Consider the following 6,186-nt stretch of genomic DNA (forward strand, 5'->3'; position numbering starts at 1 on the left):
CATAATCCTCTTCCTATGTTCTTCACCGATTATGAATGGAAGCTTGTGCAGTTAAGATACAAATGAGTATGAAACTCTGATCCACTAATCAGAACTGGAAGTAATCAGTTAAAAAATTAACAGAAAAATAAAGCACTCAGTACCTGAAGACGTTTCCATATTTTAGCTCTGTCATCCTCTTTTACCCCTTTCTAGGTTTTTATTATAAATGGCACTCTCCTTCGTGCCAATACTCCCAAGTACGACTGCATTTTCTTGGCCACCTTCCCATAGGGAGTGCCTCTTCTGTTGAACAACACCATCCTTTTCATTTTTCTCTTATGCTTAGTAATGCTTGACATAGTCATTGCATGCCTTTTCAACAGCTCAAGACCCCCGGTTGGTTCAGCTTCTTTCTTCTTGGACTTGCTCGTCCTTGAGCAACTTGCATCAGAAGTTCTTGTTGATGTAGAAGACTTCAAGGACTTTACCTTCTTGACCTTGAGTCGCTTCTCCTTACTCTTGGACTTGCCTGCTTCGTTTGCAGATTTCGAAGATGCCATATCTGCACAAAGACAAGTCACATAAACAATAAGCACTTATGCAATTAATATGAAAGTGGAATCAAGCACTGATCATAATCATAAGTAACTCTTTCCACACTTTATTAGAATCAGTAAAATAAATCCATAAAAATAAAATAAAATAAAAATTCAATCAAATAAATCACTAAGAAAATAATCAAAACAGATGAGCATTAATAAAAATAACCAACCATCATATATCACTATCATCCAAAATGTAACAGTTTAAGTTACTGATTACATAATCAAAACAGTAAGACTCAACATCTTGGAAATATCCTCTTCATTCTCCATCACTAATATATATACTTTCCTCCCCTGCACGCATGTAACACAAAACATCCTCATCAGCCAAGTTCTCTACTGACTGTATAGTGGGCATTGTACTCGACGAAGGAGGGTACTGAATAGTAGTGTCCACAACCTCATCAAAAGACTCACAATCATTGTAATCATTCTTGGGGAGTCTCAATACAGCGGACCACATACAATCTACAGGGTCTTCCACGTAAAATATCTGCTCTACACATCTTCCCAAAACAAAAGTGTCTTGCAAATGACCTTGGCAAGTGATGATGACCCTGCCCACAGTGATGAAAGTTCAAACAAACATTAGATGGAAGAAATGAAAAGGCAATTGATTTTCAAAAGAGAAAATTTTAAAGCATCAGCATTACATTCTTTTCTCCATCCATGGCCTCGTTTAGTGCTTGTCTCTCTACGAAGAGCATTGGAACTTGCTGTTCCACTTTCATATATAAACCTTCATAAAATTCTTGTATTTCAAGGTAAAGGGGCTGGCATTCGTGAGTATCCATAATTGCCGAGTCTAGACACTCCAGACATAGTTTTCGACCATCATCAAGTAACAAATATTTTGTGCCCTTTGGCTGCAAGATTGGGAGTCATATCTTTAATTACCAAGAATAAATTAAATTTGAGAACTTCAGATGTATCTTGGAAAATCTACAAAAATGTCCTGCGGCTAGCCGGCTAGTGATTGCAGTACTATATCCTTTTCAATTCTCTCAAATGTAGAGAGATCATATTTTCATTCACTCACCTCCATTCTTTCACAGCTACAACACCGTGGAGTCCTATCACGCTCATGAGAGGGGCAGTACTTTTGTAACCAGAAAGGATGTGCCCTATACTCAATACGACCATCTGAGTTTGTTGAGATTTGTGCAGAAACAGAAAAAATACAAAACAGTTTCAAAACAGAAAATGAAGAGCTCCATAAACAGTTGAATGAGTCTGTATGAAAGAAACATTAAACAGAGTTATAAAGCACATGGATCTATATTGCCTTAAACTAGTCCAGCCCTTGTCCAAAAATAAAAAATAAACAAGTCTACCTGATAAACAGAAAAAGTCACACACATACATCAACAAGGACAGTAAAGAAGTCATATCTTTGAGACCACCTCACCAAACTAGTAGGAAAAGAAAAAATTATAAGCTTGGTTTGAAATTTTCACATCAGAAGAAAAGAAACGATAAACAAAGAACTATTGATCAAGTCTTGAATTCCATTTACAGATTCACTTATGCTTGACTTATCAAATGGGAACATGTCAACTCTAAGCAATCAACCAATATTGTACAAACTCTCCTAAACATCCACTTCAAACTTGGAGGACAGGAGGAGCTAAATAGGGCTCCTTACCAGCTCCAGGAGTTCCTTATCATAAACAAAACAAATAAATAAAAAACTCTAGGTATTCCTATGCTTTTATATTTATAAAAATAAAATAAAAATAATAAAAAACCACAAAAGTTAAGAACGTTGTGTACACAATTCATTAATTTTATCTTTCCTCATCAACTAAACACAAACATATCAAAATACCAAAACATAAATGCCATTTAACTAAAGAACTGAATATGAGAGACTTACAAAACTCTTGCAAACATCACATCTTGGATGATGCTTTTCCTTGTAGCAGGATTTGTGGTAAGGATGATTCTCAGGCATAGAAAACTGTAACAGAAGCAAAACTTAAAGAAGACTAAACTTCAAAGTTTCTAGGATGTACTACTAAATGCGTTGGCAATTCGAGAATTCTGAATGCCAATTCCAAAAAAAAGGCTTACTGAACAGGATTTAGATTTGAACCTCATAATCAGTAATTGGAAGATTGCAAGCATGGCAACAAAAACAATCTGGATGCCAAACAGCACCAACACAACTCAAGTATCGCCCATGGCCAATCCCATGTTTACAGCCAGCACATTTCCTGCTACAACCATTTTTCAACAACCATGTAAGGTTTCATTGGTATCTTTGAAAACAATTCTCAATTACATGAAATTCAAGTTTAACCCTCAAGAGACTTTGTTTTATGCAATATTCCCAGATAACAGGATTTTGCATATTAAAGTAGTTAGTTTACTATGCAAGAGATAGCAAAACGATCACATTTACCTGTTCCTAGCTGGATTGACATATGGTTGAAAATTACTGCTAGTGTCATGTCAAGGAGGAGAATCCACATTCAAACTTTTCTGAATAGCCATTGCAAGTTGTTCATCTTCCTCTAGTTGAACTTTAGCACTTTGATCATCTTCCTCGTATGAAATTTTGGCAGCTGGTTCATCATGGTCTGATTCAACTTTAGCAGTTGGCTCATCATCCTCTGATTCAACTTTGGCAGGTAATTCATCATCATCTGATTCCACTTTAGCAGGCTGTTCTTCATCCTCTAGAATTAAATATGAAAAGAAATTATTATGTAAGTTGTAAAACACAGTTGTGTTTGAGAGACTGAGAGAGTGAGATCGAACTATCGAACGAAGATTGAGGCGTTGTGTTTTAGTTTAGGTTTTAGGTTTTAGATCGAATTGAGTGTGGTTGAGTACATTGTAACATCATGCAACCTAAAAAATCGACGTATATGATCTAATATGACTTAAAAAATGGACGTATATGATCTAATACAACATATATATATATATATATATAATCAGGTAATCTAATATTACGGGACGGGCTAGGATTTTTCGGGATAGTTCTGATCCAGTCCTATCCCGTTTCAACATTACCATAATGAGACGGGACGGGATTGCCATTTTCAAAATATATCCCGTCCCTCTAACTTTCAGTACGAGATTGAGATTTCGGTACTAAGTGCCCAACCCTAATGCTAACTGATGCTATCTATTACAATATGTCAATATGTGCCAAGAGACACTCTTTGGGGAAGCCCTTAGTTGGATTTATGAGCTTTCCGCTAATTCCATTTAGTATTTCCAATAGCTAGCGGACTGGTTTGTAGAACGTTTCATATTGCGTACCCATGAGGAAACTACATACAATTGTTCAAAGTTAAGCCGGATGTTAAGGAGGGGTTGAAAATTTTCGTGAACCAATGGCAACCGGCTACCGCAGGTCAGGATTTTTGACAATAGTGTAGTAGAGGAAGCCTTTAAACAAGCTTTAACCGGGAAAATTTTTGTACGCGGTAAAAATCGAGCACCTGCAGGGTTACAACGAGCTCATAGAGATGACAATACTACACGCATAAACGAATCATGATACTTATGAGGATAAGCAAGCGAGTAAGCACAAGATCAACGAAGAGAAATCAGTATTACCAGTACACACATCAAGAGAAGAGAAGAGAAAAGTTGGAAAGGGATCGGGACCAACACACATTTCGCCTAACAAAAGTCAAGGACTGGAACACAAGGAAGTAGGATAAGAATCAGTACTGGAGTCCGCAAGGAAAAGGGATGGGCAACTACCATGATACAAGGTATGCAAGGATTGCACCACCCGCACGGGCTGAACAGTTCTTAGCATTAACGGTCTCGTATGAGGTGATATGGAATGAGAACAAGGTTATTTACCAGGAGCCTCTGCAAAGAAGTTCCAATATGAGAACATCTAAACAACGCTAGATTTCCAATGTGATCAGTATAACCCACCAAAGATAACCATGCATCCCCAAGATGAACATAACCCAACAAGAGCGCATTAATTTTCAAAGAAAATTTTGTATCTATAAACCTTAGATCTCCAATCCAACAAAACCCTAAATTAACTTCCGAAGATAATTTCTTATCGAAGAACTAACCAGGCTTCGGTAAATAAGAAACCTAAATCTAAGAGTGCACACTGAGGTTCAGAAGATTTTGTTGAAGTTTCGGTGTTTTGTCAAACCATACGTTGAAGGTCGGTCAATGGATGGAGAGTGAAAGATCTATTACTCCTTTGGAGATTGAAATGCATTTTTCATGGACCATGGGGTGTGTGCGAGCTTGGGGTTGAAAGAGTTGAGAGAATGAGAGAGTTGAATGAAAGTTTTCGGGGAGAGAGAATGATGTAAGTGTCAAAAAACTTAATCTTACTGCTCGGACACCATAAATTAGAAATTATGTCGATTGATCAGATGATAGAAGATTGTCGTCTCAAAACGAACCTACCCACGCTATGTATTACACTGGCACGTTGTTATATTCAGACGACATAATTTTCAATCCCTATCATTAAAAGAAATCAGACAACAGCAAAAACGTTGTTTGTCATCTGATTCTTGTCATGTTGATAACTCTTGGCCCCTTTGTTGTAACAATGATAATGAATAGCTAACCACCTTCTTAGTTATTGTGACTTTACTAAACATGTTTGGAACCTTTCTAATGTTGTTTCCCCAATTGATTGGGAAAAGTGTTTCCTTAATGTTTTTAAAAGAACTCTTTATTTCACAGCCATATGATGATGATTTATTTGTAAAAGTGATTAGCACTTGCTGGCAGGTCTGGAAAGTGAGAAATAACACTGTTTTTATAGGAGTTGTCCCCAATCATCTATCAACTACCTTAGTAGCAACTTCTATGATTTTAGGTCAAACTATTCTAACGAAGGAGTTAATGGGGTACATTCTCAAAACCATTGTACCATTATCAAGTGGCAATTAATTTTGATGGATCAATCACAAGTAACTCTGCGGCATGTGGTTTTATAATTCGAGATGGCAATGGAACACCATTTTCTATAGACTCTTGTCGCGTTGGGAGTGCTTCAATCCCAGTTGATGGAGCTGAGACGTTAAGAGACAACTTAATCAAAACAAAAGAGAAGGGCTTCACCGATGTTGAAGTTGAAGGAGATTTCAAGCTTGTGATAGATGTAGTGAATGACCACTTTGACCTGCCTTAGAGATTGATCAAACTAGTGCAAGACATCATAAACATTAGCTACTAATTTTAATTCCATTACTTTTGATGCCATAGTTAATCTTGGTATTTTTTTAGTTCACCTTTATATTGGGATGATAGAGTTCCTCGTGAGGCTTCAAAAGTCTTATTATTTGACATTGTAAACGATTGTCCTAAAAGCTTCTTAATCAAATTTTTTCTTTTTTAAGAAAGGGAAAATCTGAGTCCTGTCCTCTCCTAACATGATGTAATTGGCATATATATAGTGCATATACAATAACTTTCCCAACTAATATGGTCTGATTCTGATTTTTGGACTTGATCAAACCTTTGTCTGTCTATTTACTCGAGCAAAGCCAAAACTCTAAGACAATAAGCCAAGACGCTTGGAGACAGATCACCGTTTTTCTCCTTTTCTCATGGCAGACAACTCATTTCCTTGTATAAATGCTCCCACACA

The 6,186-nt window shown here is 36.8% G+C and overlaps 1 pseudogene; it reads right to left on the minus strand.

The window, feature by feature from the left end:
* The window catches only part of LOC101314252, a 24,183-nt pseudogene extending 19,962 nt beyond the window's left edge, over positions 1-4,221 (minus strand).
* Positions 4,222-6,186: the final 1,965 nt, after the last annotated feature.

Source organism: Fragaria vesca, linkage group LG2 (assembly GCF_000184155.1).
Source record: "Fragaria vesca subsp. vesca linkage group LG2, FraVesHawaii_1.0, whole genome shotgun sequence".
NCBI lineage: Eukaryota > Viridiplantae > Streptophyta > Magnoliopsida > Rosales > Rosaceae > Fragaria > Fragaria vesca.